Source organism: Pezoporus wallicus, unplaced genomic scaffold, assembly GCF_028554395.1.
Source record: "Pezoporus wallicus isolate ANWC-B61680 ecotype Strahan unplaced genomic scaffold, APGP_CSIRO_Pwel_v1 contig_5958, whole genome shotgun sequence".
NCBI lineage: Eukaryota > Metazoa > Chordata > Aves > Psittaciformes > Psittacidae > Pezoporus > Pezoporus wallicus.
Genome location: NW_026638491.1, coordinates 340,844 through 360,870, shown reverse-complemented (window position 1 = coordinate 360,870; position 20,027 = coordinate 340,844). Strand labels below are relative to the sequence as shown.

The window sequence follows — 20,027 nt, the reverse complement described above, 5'->3', positions numbered from 1 at the left end:
CCAAAACTGCTTTTACTCATGTGTATGTAGTGCTCTTTAGATGCACAAAGTTAAAACTAAAGCCAAAACATTCAGTTTAACAGGAACCCAAAGATCAGAGTGGTCTAGAATTTTATGCCTTTCAAAGGAAATACAGGTTTTGATCTACAAAATCTTCAGTAAGCAGTACAAAATATACAGCTCAAACATTTGAACATATGACTAGAAAGACTCAGGTTCCTTTTGTATCTGTTTCTTGGACATTTTACTAGCTAATGCTACTTGTTTACAGTGTATGCTACACTTTTGTAACAAGGTAACAAGGTATCAAAGTCTCAGACAGATTAGACAGGTTATTCACAGTTCACCTGGTATTCCGCAAGGCACTGACTTCTGAACTCACTATAAAGATTAACCAGATGCTGTTATTCCCTGGAGAATTTCTATGTCTTCCTTGCATACTAACCTTCAATAATATCTAATCATGTTTAAGCATACAGGATACTGATACCTGTTGCTCTTAAGTCTTACCAATAGCTCACCTACCTTGTAATGGTTAATCATATTCTACAGGCACAAACTCATTACAAGAACTCTGAAAGGAGTTAAGCCAAATAACTTCTATGCAATAAATTGTCATGTAGATTAAATTAATTCAACAGGGCTTCTCAGGTAAATCTAATTACTATGGAATAGAAATAAATCAGAAACCAAAGAATCGCTTTTAAAACTTGAATTAACATGGCATTCAGATCAAATCATAATTGATTGATGCAAATGAAGTTAAACTGAGAGGCTCTTCCATGCCACTTTAATTGTGTCTGACTTACACAGTTTTAAAATTAAAATCAGTTTAAGCCTCCTAAAAGCTGAATTTGTTGTTTATGTGGTAGTTCTCACAGGGTCCCCAAAGTAAAATTATTATGCTACGACTGAAGTGGCTTAGGTCACTTGGAAAGAGACAAAAGCTTCTCCTCCAACAGCAATCATTTGACGCATAACTTTTCATCTTTGGTTATTGCTAACCATTGGCTCCAGACATTCTCACTCTAATCTACAGCTGACAGCTGTGATCCCTTGGAATTGTAAGCGCCTTAAAGAATCTCTCACACCTAAAAAATTAAAACATGCTGTAGTTCAAGCCAAAGTGGAGAACTAAAAACATGTATTTTCCCAGGTATGGCAACACTGTGACCTACTGCAAACATCACTTACAGCATACAGTTTGGAATCAGAACAGCTAAAGAGCTTGCAGTAACTTGCTGTCCTATTGAGAAACCTATCAGCTTGTGTCTTGTCCTCAGCAATTTTCCAAGATCATCTGTGGGTGAATATTAGCTACACTCTGCAGGCAACTCCTTTGGAATCTTGGGCCAATTTCTTTATCCCCTTCCCAAGTAGTAAAGTGGGATGAGTATATATGGAAGGGAAGAGACAACAACAGACAGATCAGTGAATGAAATGTAAGCATACCTGAACAGCTGTCTTCCTTAAAAGCAGACTTGAGATCTATTTCTCACACAGAAATCAAATCTTCTGTCCAACAAGCTCACTGCAGCAGGAATCCTGAATGGGTTAGGACACAATAAGAGGCAGATTCATTCCAATACTTCTAGCTCTCAATAGACATTACACTACAGCAACGGCAGTCAGTTGCAGCTCTGAAACAGAAAGTCAAGAAAAACAGCTTGAGCTTTAATTCACACACAGCTTTCAACCGCTCACAGGGACTGGATCAGACTGGAAGCACTTTAGAAAAACTGACGGCAATGGGGTGAATAGTCACAAACAGCAGTTCGGAAACACGGCTTTCCATTGCACTGGATGAATGTATTGTCTAGATCAATCTGTCTTCATTTAACAGGACTGAGTTGGTAAGCAACTGTGGAGTGAAAGTTTGTTCATCTGCTACCCACTTAGTTATTTCTGAGGGCTCAATAGTGAACACTAGCTAGTGTGATAAGCAAGTACATCTCAGGGGCTAGACTCCAGCTCTAGTTTCAGACTTCAGTTTGAGACATCCAAGTGTTTGCCTGCAAACTTTTAACATCCATTCCAGTCAACACATGCCATTAAGTTTTCTTGGAGAGATGTTCACAGAACAGACTGTTTTCACTGGTACTTTAAGCAGAAAAGCCACAGATAAGTTGTCTTCTCACCTAATCGAACTTGTGACAGGCAAAGTAGTAAGGAAGACTAGCTACAGTAAACAATGTGTTAGTTACTAGGCTAACACAAAGGAATATCAATCCCTACAGTTTCTGAATCATATGGCCTCTCATTTTCTCAAATAGAATGGTCCTGTAAAAGATGCTTTAGAAATGTACACTTCAATAAAAAAAAAAAAAAGACTCCAAAACACTGACATGCTCCACAAATGTCATAAAAATATTTTTTTTACAACTGTCATATTATTTACAGGTTATTTCTCCCGTATAGAGGGTAGGACTTCCTATACTCTTCCTAGAACTCATAGATTATTCTAGTCTCTATTGCAGTACATGTTATTACTGTACACATCCCAGCAAGCTACCTTGTCTGATTTTTTAGAAATTCAGAATAATCTTGCTGAGTAAGAGATAAGCATATAAAACTAAACCACTGGCAGTCATCATATAATGCAGAAGCCTCCTCCCCCCCCCCCCTTTAAAAAGTAGGCTCTACATCTGGGTATTTCTTTTTAATGTTACTATAAAAAACAAAACTAAGCATTTAGATTATATGAGTTTTATCCCTTCTCTCACTCTCCTTGCATTAATGAGCTTCTATGCTCATGCAGTAAAGAAGAATTAGTATCTTCACTGTAACAGCAAATATTTCTGGAATGGCAGGACTTCTAAGAGACATCCATGATGTCACATTTTAAGACTCTGCAGGTCCTGGAAGAGAGACAATGTTTGGTGACCAAAGGCAAACTGAATGGATTGCTCTTGCAGTAGATACTTTACTGTACAAGGTGGAAAGACCTGAATAAGGTCTTTCAGCCTGTACAGGGTTGAATGACTGAATAACTGGTTCCAAACATTTTTTAAAATATTTAAATTGACTATTCAAAATCCAGGCTTGCTTTTCAGTCATTTAGATCTTGTTTTTCTGAACATGTGGAATCAAAGAATGATTTGGGCTGGAAGGGACCTTTAAAGCTCATGCAATTCCAAACCCCTGCCATGAGCAGGGACACCTTGCACTATACCAGGCTGCTCCAAGCCCCATCCAACCTGGCCTTGAACACTGACAGGGATGGGGCAGTCACAGCTTCTCTGGACAAACTGTGCTGGGGCCTCACCACCCTCACAGTAAATTCCTAATATCACATTCCTAAATCTTCCCTGTATCAGTTTAAAGCCATTCACCCTTGCCTGTCATGTTCGACATTCCTCATCCTGTTTGACGTGCCCTTGTCAAAAGCCCTCTCCAGATCTCTTGCCGGTCCCCTTAGGCACTGGAAGCTGCTCTAGGGTCTCCCTGCGGCCTTCTCCAGGCTGAACAAGTCCAGCTCTCCCAGCCTGTCTTTATAGGAAAGGCACTCCAGCCCTCTGATCATAGTTCAGGACTATGACACAGCATGCTGCAGAACAAATAAAACGGTTTTGGGAATATTTTTAAAAATACAGCTGGGGAGAGAGGGGAGGAGGTTGGTTGTTGCTTGTTGGTTGTTTTGTGTTACAGACAAGTATTTACTTAGGTCGCCTTTTACCCAAGCTTTTCCAAAACCCGTCACTCTCGGGAAAGCCTACCCCTGCACGCAGCAAACGAGCACGATCCGCGGCCAGCACACACCTACTCGCCGGCCGCTCCAGAGCCGGCACTTGGTTGTGTTCGCTCCGCAGCGTGCGCGGCGCCGCAGGGATCAGCCGGCTCAACCCCTTCTCCGCCCGCCGCGCCTGCTCACGTGACCACTCCCAAGAAGTAGGGGAAAGGTCGCGCCGCCGCAGCACCGCGCAGGCCAACAACGGCTCGGCCCCGCCCTGCCCCGGGCACCGGCACCGGTCTCCCCCGCCCCTGGGGGCCCTGGGCATTGCCAGCGGCAGGCCGCGGCAGTCCCGGGAGCAGGGCGGCGGGCCATGGAGGAAGCGATGACATCTCAAACCCAGGAGGAGAAAAAAAAGGTGCACTTGTCTTGTGCAACTGAACTGTGCCTATTCCGGTTCAGTGCCAAAACCCCTCTGTTGCTTGACGTTAGTTTTCTTTAACCAAGATTAACGTTTTATACGTGGAAGGCGCTCTCGAATCAAGGCTGTGACATCCCCAGATTTGAAAGCTAACTAGATCTGAGAGCTCTTCAAGTCACAGCTGTGACAAAGCCCTGTACCTGCGTAATCATGTAATACATTTCCTAAACTAATAAAGATTCACATAGTGCTTTCCTCCAGTATCACCCGTGCTATTATTAGCTGGTAATTATTAGTTTACATATCAGTATGGTCAAAACAGGAAAAGAAACTGCTAATTACCACTGAAGACTACAATACTTCTTTTATATAGCATCCATTCACAGTGGCCAGAAAACGCAAAGAAGAGCTTCTAGATCAGGAAATTGAAGAGGTCTGACACTCAGGAAAATACAATTGCTTAAGGAAAGGAGAAAGCAAGCATTAGATCTTCCCATTTCTCAGTGCTACACTCCTACAAAGATGTGTTAAGGAAGCAGTAGTTTTCTGTCCAGTAACCTCTTCTGGACTGCAGAGTTCCAATGCGATTGTCCTTTAAGTGCTGACAAATTGCCAGGTAAGAGGAAGAATGAGATATTTGTTTTGATGCTGCTTTGCACTTTTCTCCTTCCAGACAAGGCGCTTCCTGTCACTGTCCCATCAACACTAGTATGGATCTATTACAACTGAAGTCATATTTTAGGTTGGTTTTCGTTTTTTGTTTTTTTTTGTTTGTTTGTTTTGTTGGTTTGTTTTTTTTTTCTATTTAAGCCGAAAAACATAGTGGAAGTAATGAAAGCTGTGCAAAAATGAGGCAAAAAAAAAAAAAAAGTTCCGAGATGCTGCAAAAATCTTAACATACCTTCTGCAACAAGTCTAATTAGCACTAGCAGCCAGTAAACCTACCACACCGTGAAAAAAAACACAGACAGAAAGTGTTTTATCTCAAAAGCAGTTTGCAGCGACTGTAGTTTTTAGAGGTTTCATTTCTTGCAATCACATGAACATACGGACTAGTCTTTCTCTCTCTCTCACACACACACTTAGTATTCAGTTTACGCACACTTGCAAACGCACAGCTTACATCAAGCTGCACGCACACTTCTACAGAGCTGAAACTCGTCCTGGCAAAGGGTCAAAGCAGCGCCACTAACCCTCGAAGCTGCGGGTCACCGCTGTCATCTTCGTGGATCGGTGACTCTCCTGCTACCCCGTGCCTCCTCCCGCTCCCTCATCTGCGGCAGTAGCGCACTAATCCACACGCCAGGGGAAAAGGCAAGCTGGATGCCAAGGACACTGTAAGGGCCCTTCCTTCCTCCCTCACTGGCCCGCCGGCATCGCCGGGATGCAGCCCCGCTCCCACCACCCTCCCTGCGTTGTCACACTTTCCTCCCGCAAGGACAATCCCGCTTAGGGAAACAGCACCCGGCGCACTCGCACATTTACCACGCAGCTTCACGCTTGCCCTAATAATAATTAGGTTAAAACCAGACCAACCGAGCCCGTCCGCCTGACTCTGATCTTCGTCCTCCCTCAGTCCCAGCGCGGACGGCGGTGCGCTTGTGGGCGCGTCCTGGATGGGGAAAGGAGGAGGGAAGCGAGGGGGAGGGCGGAAGCCCGCAGTGAATCAGCTGGGCACTTCTGAACACGGCCACCGCTCTCCCCTACCCCGTTCCCCTGACACAGCCGGAGCTCCCAGGCGCCGGAGCTGAGCCCAGCCGCGCCGGGAAAGCCGGCGGCCGTGGACCTGCGCCCCACATCTACCGGGGGCTCGCTGCCGGGTACCGGGGCTCCCCTCTCCCGCGCGCACACACACGCACGCTCACGCTCACCTGCTGAGGGAATGGCGGCTACCGGCACTGAGGCAGGGCGGGCTAAGGAGGACAGCGGTGCGAGCAAGCAACCGCCGCTCCCTCACACACCCCGCTTTGCCGCCCGCTCCCCCATTGGCTCTCGGAGGCGGAGGGGCGGGCCCAGGACGGGGCAGGGAACTAGGCGCAGGGCGCGGCCCATGTGGGCGGAGCGGAGGCGGAAAGCGAGGTGGGCGCTGATACGCGGAGAGGCGCGGGTTGGGCTGTAATTGGCAGTTCGGGCTGTGACCCCGGGGCACGGGGAAAGGGAAGCCCTGAGGGGGAGGATGTGAGTCTGCGGCAGGCTAGTTCTGGAGCCACCGTCTCCGCGATCGTACAGCTGCCTTGGGGAAGGCAGAGCTGGGGACTGCGAGGAGAGGCCTCGGCGTGTAAATGTGTGTGGGAAGAGGTGCACCCTGGGAAGGCACTGCATGCTGGGGACCTGTTTGGTGGTGCTGTGAAAGGTACTGCCATGGAAAATGAAGATCTACAAACGGCTTTCCGTCCCAGCCCCTTCTGCATGAAGCCCTGTGCAATGGCTATCCTCTACTTTCCCGGGCTCTGGCAAGGCGGAGGGTTTGGCGTTGAAGTTACATGCACATCAGCGCCGTTGGTGGGGCTGTGAATGGGTTTCCAAGGGAAGGTGAGGGCCAGCAGCTGCTGCCTCTGGTGCCTTCCATCTGGGAACCTGTGCTGGAGGTTTTCTCTTTTGGACCTGGGCTCTGCTACAGTGAGGCAGTCAGTGAGGGAGGTCCTTAGAAGGCAGCACACGTTCAGATCCCTATGTTGATGGGCCTTGCAAGAGAAGGTGCAGGCCGGCAGCAGCTTTATGTCCTGGCCCCTTCCTGAGCAGGAGCCCAAGCTGGAGAACTTTCTGTTTTGAACCAAAGCTTTGGATAGGGTGAGGTGCAGGTGTGGAAAAGAAAGTGCAAAGCACTAGTATTTGTGATTATGTGAGTGGACTGCCAAGGAAAACTGAGAGTTACAAACAGCTTTAGCCTTGACCTATTCTGAGTGGGAAACTTCAGTGGAGGTTCTCTCTTTTGGCCTGTGGTTAGAGTTAGGCAGCAGGTCAGGTAAATACTTTGGAGGCTATGCAAGCACAGAACATGCATGAGGGTGGGGCTGTGATTAGGGCCTCAAATGAAGGTGAAGGCCACTAACAACTCTCACTCCTGGCTCAGGTCTGCATGGGAAGCCTCATTGGTGGTTTTCTCTTTTGAGCATGGGTTCTGGCTAGTTTGAGGCAGTGGGTGAATGAGATCCTTAAGAGGCAGCACAAGCACAGAGCCCCTGTGTTGATGGGGCTGTGTAGGGGCTGTCAAAAGGTGTAGGCCAGCAAGAGCTTTCAGTCACGGCCCCTTCTGTGTGGAAGTCCTAAGCTGGATGTTTGGAGTGAGGCTATGGAGCCAATTTGGCCTCCCTGGGAAGATAAGCCAGCCTCCCTGCTCCAACAGATACTAGGATTTGAAGGAAATAAGTACACTCAATACATCTCAGCAAAAGTAATTGCATTCTTTAAAAAATACAAAATCATTAAAGTAATTAAAATAAAAGCATATGTATCAGCCTGTTTGAAATGAGTACTTTTTAAATTTGTAATAGACTGGTCACTTTCAAGAGCTCAGAGCTTGAGTATCTGAAGCTCTCCTTGATTCTGGTATGATGATAGCAGGAAGACTGCTCTGTCCCAGAAGGAGGTTATGGCCCTGCCAGGCTGCAGTGGTGTGAGTATGAAGTCTCTTCCTTGAACTATTATGAGTTGGGATTCATGCATTTTTCCCTTGTGGGCAGACCCACCCACAACACACTTCTGCCTGCTGCAATTTCCAGGATGTGGCTGGAGCCTCCAAAGCACAAAAACATGTGACCAAATCCAGAAGCATGGACACTAGAGATTAAGCCTCTCCCTTACACTTAAGATCATGCCATGCCAATGAAAAGAAAACCCCCTTCTGGTCAGAATTTTCCTTTCTAGTCTTCTCATCCTAATGATGCAATTTTAAGATGTTATTCTTTCAGAAGTAAACAAAGCTTAGATGAAAGCAAGAGGAGGATGAGAAAAAGAAGATAGATTCAGGTCTATTCATATGAGCAGGGGAGAAAGAAAACAAAAGAATAAATCACTACAAACCCAGCTACACCCCCAGATTCAGCAATATCCATATCTTTGTATTTTTGGCCATAGCAGACAGTTAGAAGAAGGTAATTAATAGCTTAGAAGAAACCCCTGTATGTTTTCTGTTATGTGTGAATGTCTTCTTGGGTCTTTTTTTTTTTTTTTTTCAGTCTTCCAGGTGCCTTTTTCATTTGAAATATAAAAAAATTTGCCCAAATCTTTTTTCGCTTATTATACCAGGAGTTTTGTACATATCTGTCTGCAGTCTACATTTTCATTTACACATGGAATCAGGAGGGATCAGTCAGCTGGGAATAGATGCGGGTGTTAATTATTTTGTTTTCCAAGTAATTGTGCAAGCTGTCATGAATTAAGGAACACCAAGCTAGAGTGCTTACTTCAATATGATTCTAAGCCTCCTGCAGCTAACCTTAGTGAAGACGTGAAATGTTTTGCATTACATAAGGCTGCGTAGACTGCAACTTGGCAAAACCTGCCTTGGCTCTGTTTAGCTGGCAGATAACCCTGTGAATGGGTCCCAGTGGTACTGACACTGATTCCTAGGTCAGGCTCTGTTCATCTATTAACCCACAAAGAGCAAGTCAGGTACTTTTGTAAGACTGTTCTAATCAGAACATTCTGTGTCTTTTATTGTGGCAATGTACACTGCTGAAGCTCTCTATCTTCTCTGCTAACCATGTTTCTTCAGTTAAGGGCGTAAGATGATTCTGCCTCTCATGGCTGCAACTGTGGCCACCTAGAGGCTTGCAGTGTGGCCTGTGTTTCTGTAGCAACCTGTCATTGCTTTGCAAAGGTAAGTCAATTTTTCCCCTGTAACTGACATATTTTTAATTTCTAAAAAAAATATTACAAGTCTTGTCAGCACAGCCCACATGTGTTCGGTGCTGTAAGACTTCCCTAGCAATTAATTATGATCTTGTAATCCAAAGAAATCAAAATAATAAATGACAAGTCATATTTATCTGTGCCTCCGCAGACTGAAATTTCAGTTTACATGTTCCAGACCACTCCTATCTTCCAAGCCTCCTTATTGCTATGAGTCAACCATCTCAGACACTGTCGTTGCACTGAGTAACACCAAGCTCTGCCAGCACAGTAATATCTCAGACTTTGATTTGCCTTGGTCGTTGTCCATTCTTAAATACTTTCTCGTGAAGATACAGTAACAGCTCAACAAATACTTAAACAGGATAGAGTGATTTGCTGTGTGTTGCCCTGTTTTTTTTAACCAGATAAAATGGATACTACTAGCCTCATTTGACAAGTTAGCAAAAGGGTTATCAGTCTACCCTGTGGCAGTCAGATCCAGGAGAGATCATAGTGTGCATTTGTGATTGCAACAGCAGAAAGATGCTTTGGGAAAATAAATACAACCCTCTTCTCCTAAACAATATAATTTTTCGAACTGATTATTTGCTTTTAGTTTATTAATTTTTCTTGAGTGGAATAAGCATTTTATTTTTAAATTCATTGATTAAGGAATAGCAAAATCATCACTCAGAATATACCACAGGTTTTGCTTAGAGTTTATTAATGAAAATAAGAGTATCTTTTCAGTGCTCTGTCAAACTAGGTAGCCTTTATGGTCTCCTTGGAAAGTGAACACTTGTAGATGCTATTTAACTGGTAAGTAATATGTTACTGCTTTAGAAATTATACACTGACAATTTCTTGGGTGGTGAAAACCCACCTAATAGCCCCAGGTCTGATCCAAGAATTCTCCATGGCTGGGGTTATGCTCCCAGTGTCTGCTATTGCTATTTTGTACACCCAAGATATTCTTACCTATATTAACATTACCTCTGAAGAGATGACTGTGGGACTAAGTAAACACATGCACTAATCAATATCCATTGAGAAGGGGATAGGTCTAATATGCTGCTTACCAAAATGTCTATAAACTTAGCAGATACCTAAGTTTTTCAGGAAATGCTAAATTTACAATCAAGCAACCATGGGTAGACTCCATTGAGATTTTCTAAAAGTGCCTGAGCACCTTTGGCAGAAGAGTCCAAAAGAAATTAAGTGACATTTGCATACCCAAAGCACCATGTTCCAAGCAATTGATTATCTCTCCAAGTTATTTTTAATACATATTGATCAGTAAGAGCAAAATGAATAGCAATGCCAAGGCATAGAGATGAGATAGCCCTTCCGGGCAAGCTTGTAGGGGATCCTCCACTCAGAACGAGACATATCAAGAGGCTGTTTGGTAGGAACAGCAAGTGACAAATCTGCCCCACACACAGAATTTTAGATATGCTGGTTTTAGTTTCTCCTTCTAATGTTTCACTTTTTTTTCTCTAACTCTGCGTATTTCTGACTTCTGTCTTTGTCCTCACAGTCACGTTGAGTGAGGAATACAAATCTCCTGATATCATCCCAGATGTGAGACAATGAATGACATCCCAGGTATGAAGGACATGACTTACAATCCTCACAGCATGTACCTAAGGTTATGTTAACAGTAGCAAAGAGGCTGGCCAAACTTTGAAAGGAAAATATGTAGCTGGAGGTTTTCTAAGGTAAGGGAACAAGTCAAAAATACAATATAAAGGTCAATGTGTATGAGAAAAAGCCATGGTGAATGTTGCAACCTAATAGTGGTTGTGTTTGTGATGCTCCCTAAACTCTGATAAACTTTGAGAAAGAAAACTCTCTGGCTTGAAAATACACACCATTATTTTTTTAGCAAAAAGTAGAGATTTATGTAAAGATTATTTGGAAAGTTATTTAGAGGCTCATTTGTTCAGATTGAAGGATTTGGCAGACCCTTTTGGGAAGACACTGTTATGTGCACTAGTGAAATATTTAGGAAAACCCACTGTCAGTTGAAAATCTTTCACTCAGACTGTCAGTTGCTCACAAACTGATAGCATAGTTTTCCTTAACAGTTTCAATTGTGAGGCGTAACTGAAGGAGTCTGTATTGCAGATTTTTTTTTTTTGGTTTTCCCCCTCATTGGGCAACAGATACTGTGTATACTATTTCCTGCTGTAATCTATCAGATGGAAGCAGAACTCGTTTGTTTGCTTCCCACATAGGTCTGCAAGGACACCGTAGTCACTTTGCTTCCCACATAGGTCTGCAAGGACACCATAATCACGGCAATCAAACATCGACCCATAGTGCCCAACTACTGTTTCAGGAAAGAAAAAGGTATTTTAACTACACAAAGTCTGAAATGTAGCTAACTTCCAGTATAATATTCATGCCAAAGTAAAAACTCTCTGTGTTGTAGTTGCTCTCTTATTGTAGCAGTAGATTTCTATAAACAGGCTGCAATATGAGCTCAATTCCACAGACTTTGTTTGAGATGTATAATGCGTAGCCAAGAGATTTTAAGACCCTGTAGATTTGCAGCGTATGCAAGTCTTGTCTTCAGTCAAAGCCAAATGCACACGTACATACAATTAAAACCTACCTTTGTACCTTTTCTATTGAATTTCCTTATCTTTCTATATCTGCAGCCATAATAAAGCATAATTTATTTGCAATGTATTTCCTTTAACATCTATAGTACCACCATCTCAAGCAAAGCAGAGTGCTGAGTGGATAAGAAGAGGGAAAAAGATTCTCCAGAATTTGGAGCAGGACATGAGAAAGTAAGTTAGAGGCAGCTTGGGCATGGACAATATTTGCTTGGAAGAAAAGCTGTTTAAAGTCTCCCTGCATAGTTATACTGCACACCCAAGTTACTGAAGCAGCTCCTCACCTGCAGTAGTGGTGTGTAGGCTGCTGCTAGGGGCAGGTCTAGCATGGCATGATGCTCTGTGTTGTCTTTGCCACAACTGTTGGGCCTCAGCATCCTCCACACCTGACCATCTTCCTCATCAGATACTCTGGTATGCTTGTGTACTTGTGGTAGCAAATATCACAGCAATTTTATTGATTCATTGTGCTAATGCATAAAGGTATTTTAGTTCCTCACTCTGCCTGTATGAACTTTGTTGGAGATTCTGGTATTCACTTTCCTCACCTCCAGCCTCTGTTGTGCCCTGTTGCCTTTGCTGGCTTTGATGATACTGAAATTTCTTGCATCCTTAGTGGGAAGAGAGGAAACACATGTATTTAAAAGGCAAGCAAACATTGCCATACCTCTCTAGTGATCTCCAGGAACATTGCTGGGGGTGAGTGGAGCAGCACAGCTGACAAAGCAGTGCCAGATACTCACAAATAGTACCCCAAATGGGCAATAGCCACAGTTATGATGAAATTTTGTAACTGCCTATGACACAGTGAGAACATCCTGATACAAGGCCTGGTTCTCCAAGAGTGAAGCAGCATAGTTTGATGAACTAGTTAGCGGACTGTCCAATAATGTGCTTTAAATACAGTGTCACAACAGATGGATCCCAATTATAATGCTCAAACTACAGCTTCAAACCCAGGATCTGTATTTTTAACTTTTTTGGTTTTTTCTTTTTTCTTTTTTTTTTTTTACCTCATCAGAAACTGACACCAACAAAATCAATGGCTGGTTTTTACTAGAGAAGGTAATTGCTCAAAGGCTGAAGAACTGCCAGGTTCAAAAGTTTAAGGTTGTTTTATTCTCCTAGTCTTCTGTTCTGGTCTTTGTATTCATTCTGCTCACTGCACAAGGAAGCCCCTTCCAGAACAAATCATCATGCTGGTCTTTCTGCCTTGCTTCATTGGCAAAATGCCAATTTTTATAATATTTTTATAATTTAATATTTCCTGAGCACATTGTTGTGTCTACATATCTAAAAGCAAAGCAAGTCTAGAAGAAGTGGTTTACACTTCATGCAGCAGGCAGTGAAGTTTGTGGTACTCTTTACGTAAACATAAGCAGATGAAAGATTGGCTCTGTGGGTAAATGTCTTAGAAAAGCACTATAATATTTTTCAGTTTTTGGAGAAATTGAAGTATTTAGTCATGTTTAACAACTTCATGTTCATCAAACCATCCTAGTGAGTAATAAGCATTGTTACAGACAGAAAATTTTTTCACTAACCTATTTGCCAGCATTAACTTCAGCTCCTATCAAGATGGGCAGCAGAAAGTAAACTAAGCAATGTAGAAGTACTTTTGTGCTGTTCAGCTGACTTTCTGAACTGAAGTGAGCATCCACTGGACTTTGTGAGTAGTTCAGTTCAGTGAAGTACTGCTTAGTTATTGTGGTCGTACACCAAGCACAAATTCTGTGTATTCCAACCACACATCGAAACCACATGAAGCACTAAGAACAGATAAGGAAAGATAACTGGAAGCACAGATCAACTTGTTTCACAAACAAGTTTTCCAGGACCTGAAGAATTATAATCTACATGACTCCGTGGGCTATTTACTAATCTGTAGGTAGGTCAGCTTCCTAGGTAAGCCCTATCTGCCAGGCTGCTTTTCAAAATCCTGTCAGTGAGGAAATGACTATAGCAAAGCCGCATGTTCTGCATGTTGGAGCTTTACACCTTCATCTGTAAGAATAAGTCTAGTTTGCATTTGTGCCTGAGAAACTAATGGTTTAAGAATCTCAGAGATGACTTAATCAATTACTAGAATACCACCAGGCAGAAATATGTTCCTGAAGTTTAATGAAGGAACAGAAGAATCAATGAAAAAATGGCTAAGATAAGAAAGCCATCAGTATATGGAATTATTAAAAGCATACAGAACTGAGAAGTCTCAATGTTCTTGTATATGACAATATAGAAGAAATTGAAGTGGTCACAGAAGGGACTGAAAGTGTACTCCTCCTTCAAAGACTTTGCTGAACTATTTTAAATGCGGAGTACCAGAGAAATACTGTGAAACATCACAGAATGCAAGGAAAGACTGCTTTCTACCAAAACCCATGAAAACAGTAGAACAATGTTTCTCAGGATATCCTAATACAAGCCTAATGGTTGTAGCAAAGTGTTGATGACTCTACCAGAGACTGATTTTAAGTGGATTTCATAGGAAGCTAATATGACTGGAATCATGAACTCGATACAGGCAGATTTTGAGTTTAAAAATAAATACACAAAAAAGACTTTTTAAAAAGAATCCATGTAGGAGCAATACATGCTCTAGAAGAATGCCATGTTAAAAATGGCACAATAATAGGTCCCTAATAAATGGTCTTGTTTTCATGAATCCTGATTTCACACTCATTCTCACTTTGAATACTTGGTGAGATAATGCATTGTCTCACATTAGGTCCTCAGTGTGCAAGCAGCAGCTGCATGTTACTGAACAGGCACATAAAGCAACATCTTCAGAACCCGAGGTGAAGAATACTTCCGTCAGTTGAGGATAGGGCTTACTTCCCTCGTGTGGTTATTTAAAAAAAAAAAAAAAGGCTACCGGAAATCTACACTTTGGGATTTCATAGAATCACAGAATATTTTGTGTTGAAAGGGACCTTAAAACTCATCTAGTTCTAACCCCCTGCCACAGGCAGGGACACCTTCAATCCAACATAACTACTAGGAATAAACACACACAAAGTACAGATCTCACATATTTCTGTGAACTCTTCCTGCCTTTGAAGCAGCTGTGACTTGTCATACCTTAGTATTTGACTAGATGACCCAGCAAACTTATATTGTTCAACTGTTTCTGGGCTTTTCTAAGTTTGAGGAGATATTTTAGCTTTTCTGTTTGGAGAGAGGAAGGAAAATTTGTGACTGATTTTTTGCTATTTCGTAATTCTCTCAGCAGCACAGGATTACTTGCATGGAGGTCAATGTTCTTAAAAACCCCAGCATGAAATGTGATTAAATAGTTTTTTATTACTGCATTTTAGAAATTTACTGCATTTAGAAATTAGAGTTACCCTGCTGTCATACTTTTTCAGAATATACTTCTATTAAACCTCTTTGAAAATTTAAAACTTTTTTGATTGTATGTTTGGTTGGTTTTATCTTTATGAGAACTCCTCCACATTGCAGGCTCCTCACAGATATCTGCAGTTCTCACCCCTCTCATAGGATTTGAGCTTAAGAGGACTTCCAAAGGGAGAAGTGCAGAGTTTTGCTGGCCTTCCTGTGAAAGTGCAAAATGCATGAGTATCAATGCGAATATGTTTGGGCTGTTTGCAGATTACTTAACATCATTGTTAGCTTATATAGAAAGGCTTCTGGCTGTGTCCATCACTACTTTCCAGCAACTGTAATAATAATGTAACGTAGATAAGCTTGCACAATCTTTTTTTCTCACAGGGTGCATACCTTCATAATCCTCCTCTAACATCTAATTAGGCAGTTAGACTGATAACATTATTAGCCCCTTCAGCTCATGGTTGATCTTCCCACATTGTACCTGCAGGCTTTAAGTGGAAATGTAACCCCCTAATGCAATGAGATGCCGGTATTGCATGAAGAGCCATTATCCACCAAAGACATCCTTGCCTGGAGTTTTGTATGTAGGATCCTGTCAGTTGGCCACACTCTTTACCTGAACCAGGTGTGTTAAGTAATGCATGTGGCATGTGCACATGTGATATGCATATGACAGTGTATCTGTAGGGTAAATATCACCTATACAACCAGACTTGACTGGGAAAGTTTAGGTATGTTCTTCATTTCTGCCCCTCCCTCCCAGGTGTTCCTGCTGCAGCCAAGAATCAGTGAAGATCTTTGAGTCTGCCTTTAAAAACAAATGGTGGGGACAAATAGAGGGAGTCTTTCTCAAAGAGTCTGTCCTTTCAAAAGAAGGCCACAGGCACAAAAACAGTTGGCACCCTTGCAAAAAATGGACTCTTGAACTGGACAAGATATATGGTTTGAGGTTTAGCAACTTATTTATTTCTCTCTTTGTAAATACTGGTGCTAGGACACTATCACCTACTCTGGTGTTTGCACTCCCACCTGCTGACAGACAAGGCGGAAAAGTGTGGCTCAATCACATCTTGTTCAGCAGAATTCTACCAAATACCAACCAGACATGGTGGAAGTGGTTTAGCTACTGTTGTTCCCAGAAGTCAAAAGAAAAAGAAAACCAAGCAACATGCTTGGTTGATAAAATTACACAAGAAAGTGTCATTGCTGGTGCCTCAGCTCTCCAGGGTGTGTCCAGGGTGGCATAAGCTTTTCACATGGCCCCTAGTCTGCACTGGTTAAGCACGACACTGGTGGCTTCATGTACATGGGGATTTTATGATTTCTGCCATGGAAGGAGAAACCACAGTTTATTTTGGAGGCTAAAGTGGGAATTCTGATAATAAAAAGAAGGGCACGTAAAACCAAGCTGTTGCTTTTTAGGCCCAGCAACCCGTCTTAATTAAAATCTTTCATCATCCAAGCAGCTGTCACAGCTGTACCTGCCATTAAGGCAGAGTTCATCTTACCTCATGGTGGCTTACTGACACTTAGTTCATTATGTCTGATCCATCAGAGCGTTGGCAGCATACCCTCTTCTAGGCAGCTGGAGCACAGCCCACAGGCATTGCGATCATACAATCATAGAATCATAGAATAGTTAGGGTTGGAAAGGACCTTAAGACCATCTAGTTCCAACCCCCCTGCCATGGGCAGGGACACCTTACACTAAGCCATGTCACCCAAGGCTTTGTCCAACCTGACCTTGAACATTGCCAGGGATGGAGCATTCACAACTTCCCTGGGCCATTCCAGTGCCTCACCACCCTTACAGTAAAGAATTTCTTCCTTATATTAATCTAATCTTCCCCTGTTAAGTTTTAACCCATTACCCCTTGTCCTATCATTACAGTCCCTAGTGAAGAGTCCCTCCCCAGTATCCCTATAGGCCCCCTTCAGATACTGGGAGGCTGCTATGAGGTCTCCATGCAGCCTTCTCTTCTCCAGGCTGAACAGCCCCAACTTCCTCAGCCTATCTTTATACGGGAGGTGCTCCAGTCCCCTGATCATCCTCATGGACCTTCTCTGGACTTGTTCCAACAGTTCCATGTCCTTTTTATATTGCGATCACTCTCTAGGCTAAGAAAGGAGCCGTCAACATGATCGTACATTCACATAATTAATCCTTTGACACCTCAAATTAAGTGAGATGGATTCCTCCACAAATACGTTGGTGTAGTGATGTTTGTTTATGACAAAATACTGCTTGCCTGCTCCCACTGATAACCACAATACTGTACAGTTAGCCCAATTTCTTCCAATGTGAGTGAAGTGTTAGGTTGTGGAAGTTATCTGGTCCTCTGATTGTAATCTGTGTTGCATCTATATTGTAACTGGAAAAAATAAATATTTAATTAGGAACAAGGATGTGATACAAAATATTAATGTGAAATATATTTCCTTAATGAAGCATGAAAATTGCAGTGACTCATTTTAGCTTCATCAGAAAGACAGGGTGTCCCAGGAAATAGCTGTGCTTTGATGGAGTCTCCTTTGAAACCCAACCCAGTTCACTTCTCTTGTCTACAGCCATGGTATGACAATGCCTGGGAACCAAGGGTGAACTTTTCACATGACATGCTCTGTGAAAGGCATTGGCTTGCTGGGTGAAGAAACTACACAAAGATTTACACCCACACTATAAGACAGCTGATTGCCTTCACTATGCCAAGTAGTTCATTCAAGCCCATCCATGCTCTTCTGGACTATAGCTATAGTGCACACACAGCCTAAAACATCTGCAGCATTTCTGTGAAATTACTGGCTGTACTTACTGCACCTGCATTGTGGTTACATTTAAAAACACATAGTCCTGTCCAGCTTCTGAGAGCAGACACTTACCATTTGTAATGTTGGATTCTCACCAAGCACAGAACCAAAGTCAGTTGCAGAGCCTCCCAGGAGAGGTCAATACTATGAGATATTGAGTCCCTGGCTTCAATCCAGCAAAACACTCAAACCCTTTACGTGCATTCCTTGACAGTATTCATGTGCTTAAAGATGAACTTCCATTTTGATGGCTGCAGGAGAGGACACCAAGTCCTTAACATGCTGTGTAATGTATAACAAACACCAAGAGCAGCATTAACACAAAATACTGTATTTGAACTTCTTATTTTAAGATTTTCAGGTGTTCCATCTAAATGACAGTGCTGAACTTTATCAATGCTCAAACAACTATATTCAACAGTGGTTTTTTTTATATTAAAGTCTGCTTTTAGGTTTTGCAGTCTAGACTTGTTTTACAACCCAGAGAATAGGACATAGGGTTCAATTTCCAAGACCACCAACCCAAAACCACTGACAGGAGTGACAAATAAGAGAGGAAAAGGTGAAGAATATGTATTTTTGGAGCAAGTCTGGTATTCAAAATACTTTTCTTTTGCTAGATGCCACCACCAGTTAATTTTCAGAAATCATTTTAACAAGAATATATATATTTAAGGTATAGCGATAAGAAGCAAAATAGTGTAAGGTACTGTGAGACATGCAGACTCAGCACCAAAGGCACAAAACTGTGCAAGAATCTTCAGTAACGGATGACTTATTAAACTAAGGTGTGCTTATGGACTACAGGGGTTGGTTAGTTATCTACTTCCTGGAAGTATTTAAGTGTTCTCGGAAATATTTAGTTCACTTTACCTGAACTGTGTTGACTATAACACAGAAATATCCCACAGGTTAAAGGCAAAACCTGGCAAGAATTCCAACAGCTAAGGAATCGCAGCAGCAACTGGTGTTCTCATTGGAGTGTCAGCAGTGTGCCTTCGTGGTTCTACCCTACGGGCGTCTACACAGCCTTGTGACTTGCTGTAGACTGGTAGCCCAACATTTGGAAGATTGAAGTATTTCCCCACATCATAGATTGTGGTGGAAACCATCTCTGCCGGTGGTGTTATGATCACTGGTCCCTGCTGGGATTCTGGCCAAAGGGTCATCAGTTCAAAAGTCTTCATTTTGAAACATTTTGCAAACATTCGTAAATATGTTCTGCAAAATCTGAATCACAGAAAATGATGAATGCAGTTTGTTTTGCAGAAAGTAGCTACTGACACCCTGCTGGCCCCGCTTGCCATCTGGCTGAGGAGCCCGCTGCAGGCAGCGGGTGAGAAGCTGCTGTCAGCAGGCTGGGCTGGCTGACCACAGCAGGAGTAGGTCTGTGCCCCAGCAGGGCCCTTTCCAGCATGACCTGCCTCCTCAGGAGACACATTTATTACGTGGATGGGTTTATCACTAAGCAATGCAACTATTATATGCTTACTGTCATCCTGCTATTTAATAATGAAGGGTTTCCCCTGTGTGCTTGTTACCCCTCAGACACTGCTGCAAAGACATGCGTGGAAGCTTAGAAAAGAAACTGCAGAACTGAAAGTGCGAAGATACAGCTCTCCTAACACTGAAGAAACAGCTCTCCTAATACTGAAGAAACAGCTCCTCCTGAAGGCAAAAATCGGGACCTGTGCCTCTTTAGGTTTTATGAGCTTCCCACGGTTTGCATTGCATATAAGAAGTTATACTGAGCCATAAGCCCAGAAAAAGGAATATGTAATCCAAGGAGTGCAGTTACAGAAAACCAAATAAAAGTGTAAACAAGCTTCATTTACAGATGTGGAGGAGCTCCACAAAATACAAAGGGAGTTCACATAAATACCCAGTATGGTAGGATTCTCAGTATTAGGAGTGGGTTTAATTTATCATTTTCCCAACATTTTCCAATGTTATATGTGCAAATATATGTGCTGTGCGCACACAGACACACCTACATAATCTCAAAAAATTTCTGTTGGTGAAATCCGAGGATTAGCCAGTTTTCTTCCCCTCTGTTCACACTGACAATATAAAGCATTATATTCATTTATCTTGGAGTTAATTATTGCAAAATTATCTCTAAAAGACTCTGCCATTTGAAACCCTTGTAATTTTTTTAACAATTAAAATCTTTATGTAGAAAAGGTTTTTTTAAAAAAATCTATTGAATGTTCTCTATGTAAGTGTCTGTGTTAGCACAGACAACCATCCCTTTTCCTTTTTCCTTTGAGCTGACTTTCCAGTAGGATTGATTCAAGCAGAGATTACAAGACCTGGG

The 20,027-nt window shown here is 42.5% G+C and overlaps 2 long non-coding RNA genes across 2 annotated transcripts; one reads left to right on the top strand and one right to left on the bottom strand.

The window, feature by feature from the left end:
* Positions 1–44: 44 nt before the first annotated feature.
* Positions 45–5,653, bottom strand: LOC130600002 (uncharacterized). The gene is made up of 4 exons (XR_008972346.1): positions 5,624–5,653; positions 4,993–5,032; positions 1,453–1,640; positions 45–664 (listed from the first exon to the last, which is right to left on the bottom strand). It is a non-coding gene; the product is annotated as an uncharacterized LOC130600002 (long non-coding RNA).
* Positions 5,654–8,277: 2,624 nt separating this feature from the next.
* LOC130600003 (uncharacterized) lies at positions 8,278–16,036 on the top strand. The gene is made up of 4 exons (XR_008972347.1): positions 8,278–8,913; positions 10,465–10,532; positions 15,390–15,527; positions 15,666–16,036. It is a non-coding gene; the product is annotated as an uncharacterized LOC130600003 (long non-coding RNA).
* The last annotated feature ends 3,991 nt before the right edge of the window (positions 16,037–20,027 follow it).